Source organism: Euleptes europaea, chromosome 4 (genome assembly GCF_029931775.1).
Source record: "Euleptes europaea isolate rEulEur1 chromosome 4, rEulEur1.hap1, whole genome shotgun sequence".
In the NCBI taxonomy this organism is placed as follows: Eukaryota; Metazoa; Chordata; class Lepidosauria; order Squamata; family Sphaerodactylidae; genus Euleptes; species Euleptes europaea.
This window is the reverse complement of record NC_079315.1, coordinates 96,243,806-96,266,751: the sequence shown is the minus strand read 5'-3', so window position 1 is coordinate 96,266,751 and position 22,946 is coordinate 96,243,806. Positions and strand designations below refer to the sequence as shown.

Sequence of the window (22,946 nt, the reverse complement as noted above, 5' to 3'; positions counted from 1 at the left end):
GGGGGCTTTCAGGAAAGGGAAAGAGGAAACAGTGGGGGAGGGGGAATAAGATGCCTCCCACATCTTGCAGGTTCCCACTTATACCACTAATAATTGTACCATATAGTAAGTCTGAATGAGAATAATCATTACACAATTAAAATTAACAGTTTCCACAAGTAGGTATGTACAGAAGCCTTAAAGAAGCCATCCTGTGTATGGGCTAGGTGACGGCCATGAAATTTCAAATTGCCACCCTCAGGTCTTGAGAATGAGAACCAAAAGCTGAGTTTCAGAACCAAACTAATTAATTTGGTTCTCAGGGCCAAAGCTCGAGATCTAGCAAGCATAGTTATAACTTCCTTATAACTTCCCTTCTGTGGTAGCAGGAAGGGCTTAAAGTGTTGCCCAGACCCAAGCCCCACCTTGACAGCCTTGGTTATCCAGTTTGTAGAACCCTGGTCAGCTCTGTTATTAACGTTCAGAATCTAAAAGTAGGCATTTTAACCTGCTTTACATTACTGTAAAGTTTCAGTGACAATTACTTCTGCAGATTCGAGCAGTTGTGAAATTAATGAAGGGAGAAACCCCTTCAAACAACTAAGGACAGTGGCTGTTACCGCACTAGGTATTCCCACCGATGTATTAAGAGTTTGAAACTGTTTTAAAAAATACTGTTCGCACTTTGTTTGGCCCCTTTAGCTGTGAATACGTCTTCCGTGTTTATAATTTTTTTTAATGATTTTTCTATACTGATTAGACAAAGTATTCAACAATCAATATAAGTGAACATCAGAGTATAAATTCTAATTAATAATTGTTGAAAATACATACATATATAGATAGAAAATAAAATATAGAGACTTCCCCTACACCTCCCTCAATCTTATCATTTATTTGTAATCTCCTTTGTTTAAGATTTTAATCCTAATATTGTTACAAACATTTATAACGTTTGCTATTTCATTTACCTATTTTGAAATAAAGAAAAATAAAATAAAAAATAAAAAAGAACAGATATAAAAAGCATTATTTTTATAATGAAAAATGGATTAGATAATAAGTATCATTTTTAACTTCAAGAATGAATATTCTAATTCCTCCATTTCTCCCACATATCTAATAAGTATCAGTTATGTTAATGCCATTAATTATTCTATTTTTATCAAAGCCAAGCCATTTGATCAGTCTTTTTGATTAAATCCCGAAAAAAACTGAACCCTTTGACCCAGTCTCTCTATCTTAAATTTCCAGCATCTTCCTCTTTTTCCCAGTAGCTTTAAGTGACGAAGGGCATCCATGGAAGTTGTTAGTGCAATCCCCTCTGTGAAGATTGATGGGAGATAGTGAATCTGCAACATGTTTTCTTCCATCCCTAAGGTGAGAAGAAAAATCCAGGTATTTCCAGCTTTTTGCCCTTTTAAATTCTCCCAGTTGATTTTAAACAGTTCATCAGGTAAATCATACAGCCAAAAATCAAAGTCTCTTACATTCATATCCATGGTTGTCAATTGGGTTGGTTCAATTTCTTCTTGCAGATGTATATCCTTCAGTAGTCCTTCGTAACTCTCCATCTCCTTTGCAGAGTTTAATTCTTCTTTTAATGGTTTATCATTTGGGGAGCTTCCTTCTCTCATCTCAGATCTCATTGTCATAATGCAGCCTTTTATATCCTTGAGATCTCCCAAAATTACATCCAATTTCCGATTAACAAGTTCATAGATATTGTTTGTCAGAGAGACTAGTCGATCCGTGAATTTAGTCTCACTTTCCATGGTTGCTACTTCTGGTAGTTGTTTGGAGTTTAATTTGTAAAATCCGGACAGGTATACGTTGTGAGTTGTAAAATGGTATTACGGGGGGCAGGATAAGAAGTCGCATGTCTGCTGTTCCTTCCTTTTGCCTAGGAACTTGGGAAGTATTTGCCAGTTACACAGGGGTGCCACACATCCGGTCTCAAATCCTGTAGTATTCTCACATTGGCATACGATAGCTGATACTTTCGAATAAGACGTGGCTTAGGAATTTTTTACTCAGAAAAGACTCCTCCCGGAAGTGGGGGGGGGAATCTGCTCGTCTCTCCCCTTAACACTCCTGGATTTCTGATTGATGGCTATAACGTCATTCAAAAAGTCCCAATTGTTATGTCTATTTACCGATCAATTTGATTAAGATCCTGTCGACTTATCCAATGTTTTTAAATGTCAAAAAGTCATCCAAACCTCAAATGGGGAGATACGGATTCTACAGATATTTTTTCCACTCCTTCGGAACTTCCAATTCCAGGTAAAATGAAAGAGTTCTTGTTACTTACTCAGATTTTAGAAGAGTTGGTATTCTTGCTTATGTATTGTTGCTTAGATGGTAATAGGTAGGGGAGAGCTGAGCCTAATTCCAAAGAGACGTTCACGGCAATGGTTTCCCCTCAGGCCAGACGGGACCTCATCCAGGATTCCAAGAGTCGCCCGATGGCTCTCTCGGCAAAACTGGGGGTCAAACCGCACTTCGTGGGCAGCAGGAGAGATCCTGTTTCCCAATCCACTGTTTAGGATCGGGTAGGGGTGCAAGATTACACCCCAGATTCGAACGAATCTTGGTTCCCTTGGGAGCCCGCCAAGAGACGTGGTTGGTGCACAGCTCAGCGTCTCTAGAGGAAGTCAGCTGTGAATACGTCTTCCAACCATTTTTTAGCTGTGGCATCCAAAAACCCTTTTAAAGCGATGTTTTTTATAACATTTTCAAACTCTTAATACATCGCTGGGAATACCTAGTGTGGTAATTGTTAACATTTATTGTTAAAGTTCACGTTTCCTACTAGGCAAACCTCTGGTAGTTTTAGCTAACCTTAAACAATCCTATTTTGAACAAGTGTCTTAGTCACTGTGTAAACAGACTGCTGGACTTGATGGGCCTTGGTCTGATCCAGCAGGGCTTTTCTTATGTTCTTATATTTTACAGTGAAAAACAGTTTTGCTTTTGTTATTATATTAGTTACCCATTCTCAGTCTCACAGATTACCTTTGCAGACTTTTTCATTGGTTCGTCTAGTATACAATACTCAATAATTTTTCCTATGCAATTCAGTGTTTCTTTTGGGTCCTCCCTTATTTCCAGAACTCTAAAGGAGAAAATCACCTTTACTTTTTGAACAGCGTTCTCTGGCAAGCGGCAAGCATGTCCCTATACATTTATACTCATTAAGGTGTCAGATCCCATTAAGGAAACACATTTTCACTCTTTTGTTCTATGATCAGGGCTCTGTTTCCATTAGCATGATTCGGATGGCTGAATTACATGCTACACTGACAAATATATCCCAAACCAGAATTTGCTCACACAGCACACAGGGCCTTTGGATGTGAGAATTGGCAGGCAGGAGGAGTACGTCTGCTCACCCCTTTCCCAAATCTACAAATTCTCCCCTGCAAATGCCTCCCCTAGCCTTCCCCCCCCCTCGATTAATAGGGTTGCCAGGTCCCTCTTCACCACCAGCAGGAGGTTTGGGGGGCAGAGTGTGGGGAGGGCGGAGTTTGGGGAGGGGAGGGACTTCAATGCCATAGAGTCCAATTGCCAAGGTGGCCATTTTCTCCAGGTGAACTGATTGCTATTGGCTGGAGATCAGTTGTAATAACAGGAGATAGCTAGTACCTGGAGGTTGGCAACGCTAATGATTAGAATCATAGAGTTGGAAGGGACCACCAGGTCATCTAGTCCAACTCCCTGCACAATGCAGCAAATTAACAACTACCTCCCCCCCACATCCCCAGTGACCCCAACCCTCCCCCTGCCATGCAGGATCCCACAATCAAAGCACTCCCAACAGATGGCCATCTAGCCTCTGCTTAAAGACCTCCAAAGACGGGGAATCCACCACCCTCCGAGGCAGTGCATTCCATTCTTTTGGTTCTCTGGCTCCTAAAGGGAAGGAAAACGGATTTAAAATAGTCTGGGGACATTTGAAGAGTGGGCAGAGAAAGGGTTCAGTAACACACACACACGTCCTCCTATTCTTCCTGCAAATGCCTCCCCATGTTAGCTCTGCACGGCAGACACAGAACCCAGTCTTTGCCTGGAAATCTGTAGTTCAGCCCTCAAGCTAAAACACAGTGCAAACCAATAAACACCTGACTCTAGAACTATATACACCTATGTATCTCCTCGAGACATTAAATGACAGCCATTAATTTAAACTGTTCCCCCCCACCCAAAAAAGATTACCCCTCTCTCCATACTTTCAGCTTCCTCAAGCAATCAGCAAGCGATTGATATCTAGAGGTGAAGCAGTGTCTACGTTCTTTGGGTTTTACTAATGACTGAGAAGATAATGAAAGGGAAGCATAAAAAGTCAAAACGGATGACTTGGTTTTTCTAACCATTCATATTTTCATAACAATAGTTTAGAGAGGATTTTTCCAGCTAAGGACACTTCCAGAGGGAGGGTTTTTCAAGAGACAGGCACACCAGTTTAGCACACTTGCCAATTCCCAGTCGAACAGTCTTCCCAAACCTGGAGAACCAGGTTTGATTCCCCACTCCTCCACATGAGTAGTGGAGGCTAATCTGCTGAACTGAATTTGTTTCCCCTCTCCTACACACGAAGCCAGCTGGGTGACCTTGGGCTAGACACACTTTCTCAGCCCCACCTACCTCACATGGTGTCTGTTGTGGGGATGGGAAGGGAAGGTGATTGTAAGCTGGTTTGATTCTTCCTTAAATGGTAGAGAAAGTTTGCATATAAAAACCAACTCTTCTTTCTTCAATCAAACACAGTGGTGAGATTCAGGGGTCATCTGCTTGGAACCTTATCATTCCAGTGATGTGTCAATAACGCACTGGCGTGCATAGCAATGACATATCAGTCAATACAAGCGCTACGCAGGATGTTAGGCCCACTAATCTGGCCAGAGATACGGTGCTCCTGAGGGGGGGGATGTGGAATGGGGGGAGGTCAAACTCAGTCATGTGAATGTTTTTTCAGAAGGGTTGTTTTTTTCCCCCTTAGAGCAGCTGCAGGAAGCTGCTATCTAGAGGGAAAGTTGATTGGAGGGGGAGGAGGCTCATCTCTTTTCCTGTAAATTGTTTTTCTGATCAAAATCCTCTCTCCTGAACTGAATCTTGCACCATTGGGGGGGGGGGGGAGCAAATAGCTATATTTTCCCCTCAAAGTGTAAGAAAGCAGCTTGCAGGGCCAATTTTGCAATGAAACACATGCTAGGATAGGGGACAACCTAGGCTTACTATTTGCCCGCTTTGGGTGGCCATCTCCCAGTGGTCCATCCTTCCCACCCACCTGGGCCAGTTGGAGAACCATGGGTGGCAGAAACAACATTGCACAATGACATCGTGCTCATCAGGCGACGCTCTGGAATTTCCCCAAACTCTATGGTATTATGTGTCATGCGATGTCATGTCTGCCCCTAGCCCTGCCCCAAATCTCCTGGCAGTACCAGGACAGCTGCCTTTCCTAGATGACAACACTCTGCAGGTATAGGGTTGCCAAGCTCCAGGTGGTGGCTTGAGATCTCCTGGGATTACAACTGAACTCCAAGCAACAGAGATCAGTTCACCTGAAGAAAAGGGCTGCTTTGGAGGGTGGACTCTATGGCACTATACCAGGGGTAAACCAAACTAAAGAATACTCTTATGCTGATCCAATATCTAGACAAACTGTGTGTGTGTGTTAAGTGCCGTCAAGTCGCTTCCGACTCATGGCGACCCTATGAATCAATGTCCTCCAAAATGTCCTATCTTTGACAGCCTTGCTCTTGTCTTGCAAACTGAGGGCTGTGGCTTCCTTTATTGAGTCAATCCATCTCTTGTTGGGTCTTCCTCTTTTCCTGCTGCCCTCAACTTTTCCTAGCATGACTGTCTTCTCCAGTGACTCTTGTTTTCTCATAATGTGACCAGAATACAATAGCCTCAGTTTAGTCATTTTAGCTTCTAGGGTCAGTTCAGGCTTGATTTGATCTATAACCCACTGATTTGTTTTTTTGGCAGTCCATGGTATCCGTAACACTCTCCTCCAACACCACATCCTAGACTTTCTACTTTCATCTAGACAAACTGGCAGCATATAATGAAAGCAGTTCAAAAATCTATTAGGCCAAAATAATATATATACTACATGTAGAAATTCACATACACATACATATACACTAACGTACTCTATAAAACCTACTACAGCAATTCTTAAACTAATTTCTTTTTTCCTTATTCTTTTCAGTAAAGCGAATTTCACAACGATGAGGAAGGATGAAAGTCTTCACAGAAAATGGCTTCATACAGGAGCCTCAGGTGAGTTCAATATATAAATGCAGCAGTTTACAGTTCCTATAACCTTCTTATTTCTTTTTGCAGGTCTGGTTGATATGTCATAAGAGTTCTGCTGGATTTCCTGAGTGACCAGCTAAAGTCCTTTTTCCTGGTCAAGTGACCCCTAAGATTAGACAACAGGATTCTCTGGAAGAGCTTCAATAGCAGTCTGGTCTTTCCTTTAATCGCAATTTTAATGTTCATTTTCTCTGGATTGCATTCTCATCCCAGGAAGCAAATAGTTCTGGCCCATGCCAGAAATTCACTAGAATGAAGGGTAAGAGTTACAGGAAACCTGATTTCTAACTATCAGAATCCTCTGTTTATCTGGGGTGGATGATTCTGATTCAATTTCCGCATTTTTGGTTCTCTGTTCCTGATTAGTCTGCATTCTTCTGTGTAGCTCAACATGATTGTTCATCCTTTTGTTAGTTATACCATTGCCCACGTTATGGTACACAGTAAAAGGACTTGGGCAGTAGATTGTGGAGAGATAAATATTTCACATGACATTTCACTTGTGTTTTCAGTGAAATCTGCTGAAAGGCCATTTTCCACAGCACAAATAGGAGCTACAAGAGAGACGACCAAACAGCTTTACTGCTGGCACCGGCAAACACAAACCCCATTACCTATTGATCCTTTTAACATTATTATGCTATGCCTGTAAATGCCAAGATCCTGTTTTTCTGAAAAATTCTTTTCTTACTCAGCATTTTAAAAGATGTAAGCCACTTACTTAGATGATGGTACAATACATTATTCCCAACTCTAATGATCTTTTAACAAATTAGGCCAATAATTTTATCTATTTTGTAATGTACATGATGTTCGGGCATGTTATAATGGAATATTGAGAATAGCCTGATTTGGATGATACTCCCTTGCCTGCTCCCTACACAGAGGGAGACAATAAGACCACACCTTCCGATCATCAGGGAACACTCTCCCATGTTTGACACTCCTGGGTGTCCATAGACTAATAGTGCATGATAAATGGGGGTGGGGAGGAGTAGAAATTACTGTGCAATTTGGGCTTATGCATATTGAATTGTGGATGTCCAGGGATGATGAAGAAGAAAAGTTGACTTTTTATATGATGACTTTCTCTACCACTTAAGGAAGAATCAAACTAGCTAACAATCACCTTCCCTTCTCCTCCCCACAACAGACACCATGTGAGGTAGGCAGGGCTGAGAGAGTTCGGAGTGAACTGTGACTAGCCAAAGGTTCCCCAGCTGGCTTTGTGTGTGGGAGTGGGGAAACCAACCTGGTTCACCAGATTAGTGTCCGCCACTCATGTGGAGGAGTGGGGAATCAAACCCGGCTCTCCAGATCAGAGCCCACCATTCCAAACCACTGCTCTTAACCACTACACCATGCTGGATTCTGGAGATGAGAAAGGTTTGCCAAAAGGGTGGAGGGGGAAGGCACAATCTCCATTACCATAAATAGTAAGAAGGTGTGTGTTAAGTGCTGTCAAGTTGCTTCCGACTCATGGCGACCCTATGAATGAAAGTCCTCCAAAATGTCCTATCTTTGAAAGGCTTGCTCAGATCTTGCAAATTGAAGGCTGTGGCTTCCTTTAATGAGTCAATCCATCTCTTGTTGGGTCTTCCTCTTTTCCTGCTGCCCTCAACTTTTCCTAGCACGACTGTCTTTTCCAGTGACTCTTGTCGTCTCATGACGTCACCAAAATACGATAACCTCAGTTTAGTCATTTTAGCTTCTAGAGGAAGAAGGTAGTGGAGGGTATTGGCAGAGCCAATTTTATTACCTTTAAAAATAAATACAGGAGCAACGGTCTAAGGGCCAGTTCACACATTATCAAGTCATTGCAGCTATATGTTTGTATCAGAAGTGTACTGGGAGCTCTCCACTGGGAACTTAATTACCATATGCATAGGGAGGAGTCTAATTAAAAACAGGAATGCGGCATGCGGGAAGAGGCACTTACCCTTCCCCCCTCGCCCATGCTGTTTTCCTGAACTGAAATGGCCTTGATGAGCTGTTGTTTGCCCCACTGCTGTTTCCCTATTGGGTAAACTTGCATGTAGCAATCAGCACACACTAATTTTCCCCAACGGGGCACACAGCTGCTCCCTTGAGCCATTTCAGGTCAGAAAAACAGCATGGGGGAGGGGGACTTTAAGCCACTGCTCCCCGTACGCCATGTTCCTGATCCCAATTGAGCCCGTGTGTGCCTGGGAATTGAGTTCCCATTAGGGGATTCCAGGTTGCACGTCCGCTGGAAAGTCTTCGCAGAGGCACAGAAGACTGTATAACATGTGAATTGACCATAATGCTGATTATACGACTGTTTTGGTACCGTGGTGCCAAACAGCAATAATAACAGGCTAGAAGCATAACTGGTATGACAGACCATTGCTCACTAGCAAACTGTGTTTCTGAACATAGCTATCTGTACAGTATCTGCAAGCTTGAAAAGTCTCTCCATCCCCACCCCCCCAAAGTTAAGAATGAAGGAGATCTAATCAGAAACCATAAACCTGTTCTGATGATATTGTCGAAGGCTTTCACGGTCAGAGTTCATTGGTTCTCGTAGGTTATCCGGGCTGTGTAACCGTGGTCTTGGTATTTTCTTTCCTGACGTTTCTCCAGCAGCTGTGGCCAGCATCTTCAGAGGAGTAACACTGAAGGACAGTGTCTCTCAGTGTCAAGTGTGTAGGAAGAGTAATATATAGTCAGAAAGGGGTTGGGTTTGAGCTGAATCATTGTCCTGCAAAAAGTAACAAAGGTAATGTGCTAACCATTGTCCTGTAAGTATCAAGATAATGTGCTAATGAGGGTGTGGTATGTTAATATGGAACCATTGTATCCTGAAGTGATCTGTTAATGTGTGAAATCCAAAGCTAATCTGCATGGCTATTGTTGACTGTAGTCTTTGTTAGTCTGGAGGGTTTCAAGACAGGAAGCCAAGCCTTATTCATTCTTAAACTCTCTTCTTTTCTGTTAAAGTTGTGCTGATGTTTATGAATTTCAATGGCTTCTCTGTGCAATCTGACAAAATAGTTGGTGGAATTGTCCAGTCTTTCAGTCCATGGACTGACACAAACAGGACACATGGTCTTATTCCAAGATACTGAAAGACTGGACAATTCTACCAACTATTTTGTCAGATTGCACAGAGAAGCCATTGAAATTCATAAAGATCAGCACAACTTTAACAGAAAAGAAGAGAGTTTAAGAATGAATAAGGTTTGGCTTCCTGTCTTGAAACCCTCCAGACTAACAAAAACTACAGTCAACAATAGCCATGCAGATTAGCTTTGAATTTCACACATTAACAGATCACTTCAGGATACAATGGTTCCATATTAACATACCACACCCTCATTAGCACATTATCTTGATACTTACAGGACAATGGTTAGCACATTACCTTCGTTACTTTTTGCAGGACAATGATTCAGCTCAAACCCAACCCCTTTCTGACTATATATTACTCTTCCTACACACTTGACACTGAGAGACACTGTCCTTCAGTGTTACTCCTCTGAAGATGCCGGCCACAGCTGCTGGAGAAACGTCAGGAAAGAAAATACCAAGACCACGGTTACACAGCCCAGATAACCTACGAGAACCTGTTCTGATGAGTTTATAGCTTGTGGCCAAAAGAGTAGGGATATAGCCAGTTATTTTATCCAATTTGTAAGTGCATGTCCCATTAGACATCTTATTCGTATAGGGCTTATATACAAAAAAAAATAAGGGAAAGATTGCGATTCTGTGCTCATGTTTTGTATACAGAACTGCCACCTCCAGCTAAATTATCTCATGGAGAAATAACTTTCTCTGCTTGAGACACCCTGGAGAATTACAATCAAAGTGGACAATATTTGACTAGCTGGACCAATGGCTTGACTACCACAGATGCTTCATATGTTCATAAAAGTTCGTTAACATTCAAGATGAGTATGCTCAAAGTCACGTGGTCAATTTCCAGATTTTATATGAGATATTAATCACACGGTTTGGATTTTCCATATGTACTTGCTACACATGGAATGAGTCATCCATGTGTGAACAGCTGGTGGGCAAGTAGTTGGGACTGGCAAGCGTAAGCTTGTTCCCTTGTTACTGTAGCTGATAAGGTCATCAGAACTATGGGTAAAAAATGAAAATGGTTATATTTTTAGTATGCCGTTGAGAACAAACAAGCGCTTCCAGGATTAGGTAAGATCAACCCCTCTCCCTACTTATTTGAAATATTAACTTCAAAATATAATTGCCTACCATTTCAAAATATTTATTTTTCTTGGCATTTAAATTTCAGATTCTATTTTACTCACTTTTCAAGTCAATTAAAAAAAAAATGATCCCACAAATAGTTTCCAGAAAATGCAGATTGCTTTTTACAAGCACTCTCACGTTTTGTAGGCAATCCTGATTTGCCTACGTTGCATGTGAATTTGATTCTGAAACTGAAGTCATGCATAAAAAGAAACACTTTACTCCAGATAGCTTTTAAAATGAGAGCCAGCGGGTGTAGTGGTTAAGGTGTTGGACTAGGACCTGGGAAACCCAGGTTAAAATCCCCATTCATGCCACAGAAGCTCACTGGGTGACCTTGGGCCAGTCACACACTCTCAGCCCTGACCCTGGCTAGTATTTGGAGTCCTCCAAGGAATACAAGGGTCATGACACAGAGGTGGGCAATGGCAAACCACCTCTGGACATCTCTTGCCTTGAAAACCCTACAAGGTTGCCATAAGTCAGCTGTGACTTGACGAGGCGGTAGGGTTGCCAGGTCCCTCTTCGCCACCGGCAAGAGATTTTGGGGGCGGAGCCTGAGGAGGATGGGTTTTGGAGAGGAGAGGGACTTCAATGCCGTAGAGTCCAATTGCCAAAGCGTCCATTTTCTCCAGGTAAACTCTATCGGCTGGAGATCAGTTGTAATAGCAGGAGACCTCCACCTAGTACCTGCAGGTTGGTAACCCTGGGGGGTGGGGGGAAGCTTTTAAAAGCACATGGCTGCTAGTCAGTTTTTGTTAAATGTGAACATACTAACATCATGTAAACCCCAAAGGTTATACACGCCCAAGGAGAACAACTCTGTTGCTGTTACTAAATGCTCAACCCACAAATATCACTGAGGAGGCTGGGCTTACGCTAGTCACATCCACAAGTTCCCTTTCCAGTTCACTTCTGTGAAGAAGGATCACAGAAGAGCTAGCTGCCACTGGTGATTGCCCAATTTAGCTGGGGAGCTTCCAGAATGAATGAGTGAACTTCTTCTGAGGTCAACACCTGTAGGGTCTCTCGGTAAGGTGTTTTCATGAAGGAAGCTTGCAGCAGGACCTATTAATGCAGGCATTTGTGAACACAAAACAGGGGAAGTTTGAGATCAATATATCGAATCTCAATGCACACCCCTCGGCCTACCAGGAACTGCAGTTCTCTGCTTGTCTAATCCATAACAATCAGTCTGACTAGAAGTGATTTATGTTCTATCTTCCACCCGCTTTGCATAATGGCAATATAGAAATAAATCAGATCTCGAGTGAATCTCTGAATACGAGCAAGCTTCTAAGCTATTAATATTCAGTGGCACATTTTTAATTAATGCCAGATAAGGCGTTTGTCATCTTGTGATATGCCACACACTTGTCATATATTCAAGGTAATTAAGTAAATGAAATGAACTGGTTCCCAAAATCATGAGATTCAATCTAATATTGATACGGCAACCTTTGTCCTAGGCAAAATTCACCCATCAATCTCCGCTCTTCATCCGCCTTACATTACCTTAATAAACTTCCCTCCTTCCTTAGATAACATTAAAACCAGCAGTGACCTTCCCACTCTTCATCTAAATTTAGAAAACATCTGGGGGCAAACATTTTGTTCTGTAATGGCACAAAATAACTTTCTGTAGGTGGGGGAAACGAGAATCAATTAGATTGACTCCCTGCAGCCTCCATGGTCTCCCTGCTATATTCCGTACCTCTGTTTTAATGAATACGTTATTACAGACTCTGAGCTTGAAGTTGAACCAAAGCCCAAATACTGTCATAAGACCCTCAGGAGATCACATATTATCTTTAGATATGGATATTCCACTGTATCCTATGATAAAGATATCATATGAATATGCACAACATCAGGTGAGCTGCTGTTTGGTTAATTTCAGCACTTAACAGCTGTGTGTTTCAAATTTCCTACTCACATTGCATCCAACCTAGCCACATGGACAAAGACTGAGGCCAGAGCAAATAGTCTCTCTCACTCTCTCTCTCTCTCTCTCTCTCTCTCTCTCTCTCTCTCTCACACACACACACACACACACACACAGCCACTTTAGCCTAAACCCCAGGCCACTCAAGATCCCAGGCCACTTGAGATTGGTATAAAACTGATCCCAATCAGGACCCTTACCGCTCTTCAAGACTTTATGCGCAATAGTCACTACAGCACCAGGATTTAGAGGCCAAAGCTCTAGAGGGTTGCCAGCTCTGGAGTGGGAAATACCTGGAGGTTTTAAGGGTGGAGCCTGAGTAGGGTGGGATTTGCAGAGGGGAGGGACTTCAATGGGGTATAATGTCATAGCATCCACCTTCCAATGCGGCCATTTTCTCCAGGTGAACTGATCTCTGTTGCCTGAAGATCAGTTGTAATAGCAGGAGATTGCCAGCCCATACCTGGAGGTTGGCAACCCTATCTATGGCCATCTTCAGGCCAAGAAGGAGGCCTTCCAACTTTGTATTACTATTTATTAAAGAGAGAACAGATGGCAGGAGATTGCAGTAGATCACTGAGCCCTCGATGCTGCATGCCTGCTTTTGAATCCAGGAAGCTGAGAAGTATACAATTGATTGTTTATATTTATAGCCTACTTTTCAGACAATTTCCTCCCATCAATATACAGAGAAAGGCCTTGGCCTCGGGCTTACAAATTTAAAAGATGCATAAGCAACAAGGAAGGACAGCAAGGGTCTAAAATTTGCATACATTCTGAAGCCATGCGGGGGGGGGGAATTGAAATACTGGGGGAAATTCAAATACATGTAATATTTATTTTCCTACCACACTTAAACTTATTTCACTGATTTAGCAACTTTAATAGTGCTATACAGGGGAGAGGGAGTGTACAGGGAGTTGACCAGGCATTACACAGGCATCTCTCTGACATGCACTGGTGGAGTCCCCTGGCACTGCTACACTCTAGTTGGTGGTCTGGAGGTGCTTAAATCTGGAGACTGGGGCCATGGGCAGACATGCTTTACTAGGTTGATACCTGCACACATAGCATTTGAGAGACTTATACTAAACAGTATTACAACAAGAACCTATTATACCAAATGTTTGAGTAATTGGGAATAGAATTTACAACATATACCCATGCCTGGTTGGGTTTGAACTGTTTGTATTTGTATTTGTATTCATTAATGTATTTCTGTAAATGTGTGCAGGTTTAACAAAGGGTTTTAATTAACCACTGATGAAGGCCCCATAGGCTGAAACACGTTTGGTATGTGGTTATAGCAATCAACCTCAGGAAATGCCATTGTGCTATTTTAATACTTTTAAACAATTTTAACTTTTATATAGCGCTTCTAATAAATTATACTTTTCGTATTTATACATAGACATAAATATTTTCTTTTCACCCAACCTTGGGTACCCAGCTTTTGTTTTTAGGTTGGGTTTTATTCCCCTCCTTTTTTTCTTCCGCCATGGGCAGACAAACAGAAGTTTCTACAAACCTGAGAAAGACCCTAGTAGCAAAGAAATCTGAAATCTAAAAAGAAATCAACCCTTCCACCCACCCAAAATAATACAAGTATCACCTATAACTTCAAGAAATAAATGCCTTTGGTAGCCATTGCTGGGCAACCACAGCAGCCTTCCATCTTGGGTTTCTATCAGCAAAAGGCAGGGAGGGGACTGTGTCTTTCTAGGGCTGTTTTGCCATTTCAGGAAATAGTGGGGAAAAGAAAAAATACACTGTTGATGACAGTGTGACGCCACTTCCAGGAAAACCTGGAAGTGATGTCAACACTCTCTAGGATTCGCCAGAGACTCTACAGCAAAACTTCCAAGGGAAACCCGGAAGCGACATCAGTCATCTCTAGGAATGGGCAATCACTCTATGGTTTTACCACAGAGCTTCCAGCAATTCCTGGAGAGGCATGAAAGATTTTCCTGGAAGTTGTTGACTGTCCCCCCCATGCCTCCCTCCAGTCTCCCACTGATTGCCAGGCCGGGCCTGGAAAGCCTACTTTCCTCACAGGTACACTTGCCTGGGTGGAGGAGCAACTATCCCATAGCCTCTTCCTAGTGATGTCATCACAATGCACCAGGGGCTAGGAACCTGAGCTGAACGCAACCCAGTCAGTTAAGACTGATCTTCTCGACATCCGAAGGTAATATCATAAAGAAGAGGACACACAGAGGGTACCTAACCTACTGGTAACTACTGTAAGCGCCAAAGCTAAATCAACAGGAAACTATAAACTGAATGAACTACTAGAAACAATCAAAACTCAACTGGAACATGAAACCACTCTTGCTAAGGGGCTGAATTCCAGTGCTTCTTACAGTGGCAAGCACCTATACACTACTACAGAAAGCACATCAGTAAATTTTGATATTTGCCTCATAAAGATTTACAAACACTGAATATGCTATATCAGTTAGTTAAGCTTCAACAGAAACACTGCAATATGGTAGGTGAGCAAGCTGTAATAGTCAAACTAATGGTAGAAATGGTGTGAATATATCCTTGTACTGTAGAACTGAAAAAGTCAGAACTTGTAATGCCTTCCTTAATGCTATATTTATACCCACAAACCTACTTCATGATTAATCTGCAAAAAATATGACTCCAAAAGACCTGCTGAAGCAGCAGGGAAAACCATTATCTTCTACAGCCCTTCCCATAAACTATTATCTTTTCATAATAGTCATTTTTGCCAGATAGGAACTCTGTAACTGTCTTCCCTACCAGAAAAGTTAGAAAGCACACCATCATTTAAGAGACTGACGGATTACAATCCATTAAAAAATGGGCATTTATATGCACCTTTCTTCACATAACATTAACAAGCTCAGAACCAAATGTATCCAAAACTATTAAATAAAATATTAAGACCAGTATTAAAGCAACTGTAGCTCCTTCTGCAGTCCTAAAAATCATGGTTTGTATCCAGACACATTTGATAATTTCAAGATAAGTATTATTAGCAGCCATTCATTGTTTTGTTTTGTTTTGTTTTGTTTTTGGTGGAGAAGGGGTACATACGAACATAAGAAAAGCCATGCTGGAATAGACCAAGGAACATCAAGTCCAGCAGTCTGTTCACACAGTGGCCAACCAGGTGCCTCTAGGAAGCCCTCAAACAAGACGGCTGCAGCAGCACCATCCTGCCTCTGATCCTGGAGAGAATAGGTATGCATCATGACTAGTATCCATCTTAACTAGTAGCCATGAATACCCCTCTCCTCCATGAACATGTCCACTCCCCTCTTAAAGCCCTCCAAGTTGGCAGCCATCACCACATTTTGGGGCAGGGAGTTCCACAATTTAACTATGCGTGGTATGAAAAAATACTTTTTATCTGTTTTGAATCTCTCACCCTCCAGGTTCAGCCGATGACCCTGCATTCTGGTATTGTGGGAGTATTATGTCATAGTATTATGTCCACTCTCTCCAAACCATGCATACTTTTATAGACCTCTATCATGTCTCCCCTTAGCTGCCTTCTTTCCAAGCTAAACAGCTCTAAGCGTTTTAACTGCTCCTCATAGGGCAGTTGCTCTAGTCCCCTAATCATTTTGGTTGCTCTTTTCTGCACCCTCTCAATCTCTGTAATATCCTTTTTTAGGTGTGGTGACCAGAACTGTACACAGTATTCCAAGTGTGGTCTCACCATAGATTTGTATAAGGGCAGTATGATATGAGCAGTTTTATTCTCTATTCCTCGTCTAATTATGGCCAGCATGGAATTTGCCTTTTTTACAGCAGCTGCACACTGGGTTGACATCTTCATTGATCTATCCACTACCACCCCAAGATCCCTTTCTTGGTCTGTCGCTGCCAGCACAGATCCCATCAGTGTATATGTGAAGTTGGGATTTTTTGCCCCAATATGCATCACTTTACACTTGCTCACATTGAATCTCATTTGCCATTTTAATGCCCATTCTTCCAGTATGCAGAGATCCTTCTGGAGCTCTTCAAAGTCCGATTTTGTTTTAACCACCCTAAATAATCACAACCAGCGAGAGGTTTGGGGGGGAGCCTAAGGAGGGTGGAGTTTGGGGAGGGGAGGGACTTCAATGCCATAGAGTCCAATTGCCAAAGCAGCCATTTTCTCCAGATGAACTGATCTCTATTGGCTGGAGAGCAGTTGTAACAGCAGGAGATCTCCAGCTAGTACCTGGAGGTTGGCAACCCTATCAGAATGTGATGCTGACCCTAACAACAAAGGGCAACAACAACACAAGGAAAGAAAAACCACCTCTCAGATGGGACATGGGGGTGGGGTAAAGATTGCATTGACCCTCCACACTCTGGAAAAAGGCAAGGGCAAATTACCAGGAAGAACCGGTAATGTCTTATATGTGCTTGCATCATGCAAGATTAATTTACTGATACAGAATGTAATTGGAAAAGAAAGTGTTATCATTAGTATTTTGTATAAAAGCAAAAAAAAAAAAAAACCCGGTGAAATCCAATGAGGTTTCCCTAGAAAGGATACAACAGACAAAAGTGAGGCAGATCATAATAGCAGAATGAGGCAGACATGAAAATATACAAGACATGCTGGAGATAAAATGCCATAGTCCTCAATGTTCACTCTCCTTTCAATGACTTTTGGACCTAACAGAAAGAGGCATGTCCTCCATTACTCTTTCTAGGTAATAACCCAATTTATATATGCTGACGTCTTCTCTTTTGGAGCTCTACGTTTGGGTCCTAAGCCTTGTCTCTGTAGAGATACAGTTCTCCTATTTTCTGTGATGTTAAGAAACAGGAGCATTTCATTTTACCACAGCGTGTTTTTTTCCCCATTCAGCATTTGGGTCTAAGCAGCCAAGAGCAGCTTACAGATGATAAAATCTTACCAGCAGTGTTACTGCAGATAAGTTATGAGGTATGACTCATCAGTTAAAAGGGATGTTTTTCCTTTTCTGCTTGCAGACAAGGTTGAGCACTGCACGCATGGAATCAGAAACAAAACCTAAAACAGGTAGCAGCACCTATGGGAACCCTGCCCCAGGCCCACTTTCTCTTTGGTCTGTCTTTCTTCAGCTTTAGGCCTCCTGTTGTTTTTTAGTCCACGTTTTACTCTGCTTATTTTCTAAAGCTACCCTCACTGGGGGCCAGTCTTCCTGCCTTGCCAGAATTTTGCTCCTTCCAGCTACATATAACCTCTCCTCTCCTCAGGTGCTGCTTTTTTCAAAACCACCTTTCTCATTGGCCTCTCCTCCCTTCAGTCCCTGACAGTTCTGCCTTTCATTTTCTCAGGCCCATCTCTTGTTTCATACGTTCCCGTTTTTACTGCTGCTGGCTTACTTTGCACTTTTTCCTTGCTGCCTGCCTTTTTGGTTCCTTGATCACTGATACCTTTTTCTATTTAGTTTTCAGGAACTTGCACATGCACCTTATTCTAGTAAGAGGACTTCCTAACCAAAATGATGTTTCGCTTTTCTCAAAGCCTGTTTGTCACATCATATTGTTTACATATTTCCCAGTTGCAATGTTTGTGAATATTCCATAGGACCACATCAAATCAGCAAATGGTTTCCCCAAACACCTTACCACCAACACCACCAAATCCTTCTGCAGATTTAATATTCATCTACAGGAGGAAAGTGCAAAACATAATACAGTTAATTTGCCAAACTATACTCATTCATAAACCAAGCTGCCTTAAGGTTCAAGGAACCAAAATAGCAAAACTGCCTTGAACGGTGTTGTCTTGTACTTCTGAAACAGTAAGGTGTGCAAAACAGACCGATATTTTTCTTCTTTCTAGATACTCATTTTCACCTGCTTGCCCATGCACACACTCCTTTCTCTCCATCAAAAGATTAGCCAGACTTTCAAAAACTCAATCATCCAGTGGTTCAGCTCATGTCCAACTTGCCACTCACATTCAGGAAGCTGATTGTTTGCTGAGCTGTCTGGATGTATCTCCCATATCATTACACCACTTTCTCACAGCTGCTGACCCACCAACCTGTCTGCTGCTGCTCCACCCCCTCCAAAGGTTAAACGGTACATGGTTAAAAGAAAAAAGAGTGTATTTGACAAAATTTCAGTTGTGACTTACTGCTTAGATGTCTCTGTGTGCCTTAGGTGCCTACCCATGAAACTATCTGATCTTACAAAGACTTCACAAGTAGATATCATTGCCTACACTAGTGCAAAATGGAGGTAATGAATCCAATGTTGGCCATTTAAAGGATGCATCCAACTAGACAGGAGCAAGAAGGGTACGAAGTGTGATTCAATGCTTTACAAATAGGTCACTTTAATGCACCTCTTCAGAGGCGGTTTACCATTGCCTTAAGCTGCATAGCGACCCTGGTATTCCTTTCCTTGGTGGTCTTCCATCCAAGTATTTTAGTTTCTGAGATCTGACAAGATTGGGCTAGCCTGGACTATCCAGGCATCGTGGGCACTAGAGAAAAAGTATTCATGAAGAGTTCAAATTTGCCCAAATGTACCACTCAGATTTTGAATGAAATTTTAAAATCAATGCATTTGAGTGTTTGAGAGAGGATTTCAAAGCTTGACTACTCAGAATCCTACTCAGGTCTACTCAGGAGAGCTTACTTCCAGGAAGGTTTTCTTATAATTGCACTGCCAGACTTGGTTGTTTTAGCCAGCATCAAGACTCATAAACTGTCAGCTATCAAAAACTGAACACCATTGCTTTGCTATCGAATACTAAAAACCATCACAGGTTAACTATAACATACAGTCAAAAATAAACTAAGAAATACACATATTAAATATTACCACATACAGGAGCCCCGTGGCGCAAAGTGTTAAGCTGCAGTACTGCAGTCAAAAGCTCTGCTCACGACCTGAGTTCGATCCCAACGGAAGTTGGTTTCAGGTAGCCGGCTCAAGGTTGACTCAGCCTTCCATCCTTCCGAGGTCGGTGAAATGAGTACCCAGCTTGCTGGGGGTAAAGGGAAGATGACTGGGGAAGGCACTGGCAAACCACCCCGCAAACAAAGTCTGCCTTGGAAACGTCGGGATGTGACATCACCCCATGGGTCAGGAATGACCCGGTGCTTGCACAGGGGACCTTTACCTTTACCTTTTTTTTTTTTACCACATACTCAAAGCAGTTTTCCTCCAAGGCTGCTACTCTCAGGGAAAAAAATAAAATCTGAACTATGTCAAGGCCCTTAGATGAGTTAAAAATTCATACGTTTTGAGGAAGAATGGTTGTTCAAACTTCCCATAGGAACACATGATATAACCACAAAGTTTCTGGGCACAGCATGATACTGTCTTGTGTACTGTGGGCCACCAAGATTTCTAAAATGTGGGAAGACAAAAGCCGAGCAAAATATAAGATGAGCATTTTACGGTGTAAGCCTATACATGCTTACTGAGAAGTAAATCCTACTGAGTTCAATGAAATTTATTTCTTAGTAAGTGGGCTTAAGATTTCCCTGTAATAAAATGGAAGGTGCAGAATGTATATGGATAAAGGAACTCCAGCTAGCTGTCTGAAGACTCTCTCAGAAACTCATGACTTAAGGAGAGAGAGTGGAATTATTAATGCATGTGCCACAGATTTTACACAGAGAACTCTTGGCATGACTTGGCAAATCAGTTGTTATTGGAAAAATCTCCGCAAGAGTAGCGTGTTACTGCAATACCTTCTAATTAAATCAGAATCAAGAGCACTTGGCTAAAGTTGCACGTCTTGAAATATTCCCATCAAAAGTTTTTTAAGCTTATATAGTTAGGTAACGCAAAACACAGGCTACCAAGCACAATAATTAATTGTTACTATTTTTGTCTTAGCATTATTATTGTTGCCATTAAGTTATATACTACTGAGCATATGGGAAAGTGTCTTATCAATGTTTTAAATGCATCTGTATATACATATGTAAATCTTCCTCCCCGTGGCGCAGAGTGGTAAGCTGCAGTATTGCAGTCCAAACTCTGCTCACAACTTGAGTTCGATCCAGACGGGAGTCAGTTTCAGGTAGCCGACTCAGCCTTCCATCCTTCCAGGGTCGGTAAAATGAGTACCCACTTGCCGGGGGTAAAGGGAAGATGACTGGGGAAGGCACTGGCAAACCACCCCGTAAACAAAGTCTGCCTAGTAAACGTCAGGATGTGATGTCACCCCATGGGTCAGGAATGACCCAGTGCTTGCACAGGGGACCTTTACCTTAAATCTTCCACCAAGTACCAAAGTCACCACCTTCCATACTGTTGTTTCGCACAGAAATAAAGCAAACTCCAGCCAGTCTTGCATTTTTGGCTGTCAACTCACCCCATTATCTGTCTCTCCAAAATCAAACATGCTTTCAAACCATGACCTCTGGCTTAGAAGTCATCATCATTTCCCTCCTCCCCCAATAGTGGAAGGAAAGAGAAAAAGATACACTCAGCTGCTATGAAGCTAAGTGCTGGCAATATTTCTTAACAGGTGTGTCCCTTCTATAAGTCAGTCTGCTTCAATATTATTGACCCTTTGATTAGGGAAATGGGCTCTGGTGATGAGGGTGAATGGACCCAAAGGTTTCTGCTGCGAGACAGCTCACCAATCACCACCCAGGTCGCAAAATACTGTGCAGTAGCAATGAAGCTACGTCGCCTTGATGTACTTCCTTAATCTGTGGAAATGTAAAATTGGGTGATTCCTAATTTTGTTGGCCTTGGTTGTAAACATCTACTCTGCATGGTCAGTTTCTGTTTTACCTGGCATACTAGCCGCAAATAAAATTTATTTATTATTTCTTAACTGGTGGCAGGGTACTCTAAATTCAGTCGCTAGCCCAGCCAATGAGAAGTTCTCAGGTGAGGGAGTCACCTCTGCTCATGACATAAGAGCGCTATCGCCAGTCAGATTGGAAAGAACCGGGCTAGACAGACTCTTGTTCTGACTCAGGCCCCGTCTAGACTTGCAGAAGAATGAGGTGGTAAACCAGGTGAGAGTGCGGAGGTGACAGAATGGGCTCTTCCACTACAGAGAGGATATTACAGTTTCCAGTTTCCCTTGCATTAATAATTTCCCTGTTAAGTGGGAAACGTTTACATCATGGGAAGGGCTAGCCTGGGATCTTTCCCCCTTGATGTGCACAATTTTTATTTGTAGAGAATGATTGCATGGGAGAACATGAAGAATGTGAATTATTTTCCACCTTCAGCCTGAAATGGTATAGCCCATCTATTCCTTCCGAATGCTATCGCCTCATTCGGCTGAGTGCTTAGATCAGGCCTCATAAAAGCTCCTCAGATGCTTCCGAAGTAGGACATCCTTACGCTGCCTTTTGATTTAATGCCACAGTTTAGCTCTCACCGCCCTCACCTGCACAGTCTCCCATCTACGCATTAACAAGCCCTCCAGAGAAATGGTGTTTTGGTATTCTCAGCAACAGCTGCTCACATTTCCCCCCTCACAACAACCATCCCAAACAAACAGTTGTACTACAAAAATAGAGATGTGAAAACCCAATGATTATACCAAATAACCTCTGCAGTGGTACATTTGGGCCATTCAGAAACTATGCGAGCAAAGGAAATTTGGTCTTTTGGTAATAACAAAATTAATGTAATGCAGTAATTTAAGGGAGACTAATAGAAGCCATGTAGTCATATGTTCTCTGGAAAATGGCTCAACTGCTAATGAAGTTGGGCATTCCTTGAATGGCATTCTCAGTGTTTTCTAGTTCTTTAAAAGGCAAGAGCATAGGAGCCCCATTCTGATCACGCCAATCACAGGGGAGGAGGGGTTTAACCCCCCCCCCATGCAATTTTCCCAACCTGAAATGGCCCCAGTCAACTTCAGTTGCTTATTTGGCCCTCATATTATTTGTATAGCTTTTCTATATGCTTTGGAAAGGCTAAACTATATTTTCAGTGCAAGTTCATAAGAAATTTGAATTGCTGATAAACTTCAAGGAGAAAAGGCACAGGGTGGGGGGGAAGCAATCATGAGCTTTAATTGCCTTAAACCACTTTGACCCTTTCGTCTTGGCCTGGTATTAAAAGAGGAGTCTTTCTCATGCAGCAGAAAAAGGTCTTCTTGTCAGACTCTCTGTCAAAGCAGTGGGGGGGGAGGAGGGGAGAGAAATTAACGCAAGGCAAAAGCCATCTCTTACAGGCAACACAGAAAAAAATAAAATTCCTTAATTGTTCATTTACCCCATAGAAGCTTTTTGGAGTGAGGGCCAGGGTTTACCACATGATGTACGCAGGCTTATGGTCATGAAGATGCTTCCTTGCCACTTGGCTGATTTTCTTTAGGCTTTAACCAACCTTTGTTTGAGTTCCTTGGGTCCCTGGGTCTACCCCCTTGCTCATGAAAACAGTGTTAAGGGCCTAAACTCAAACCAGCCATCCCACTGTCAGAAAGAATCACTGCATCATCTCCTCTTTTGCACACCCATGAAGCTGACTGATACTGAATCAGACCATCAGTCTA

General features: G+C 42.3%; 1 protein-coding gene across 3 annotated transcripts in view; it reads right to left on the bottom strand.

Annotated features, from left to right (window-relative positions):
* The window catches only part of PDE4D (phosphodiesterase 4D), a 687,791-nt gene that overhangs the window by 340,466 nt on the left and 324,379 nt on the right, over positions 1-22,946 (bottom strand). The window lies entirely within an intron of this gene.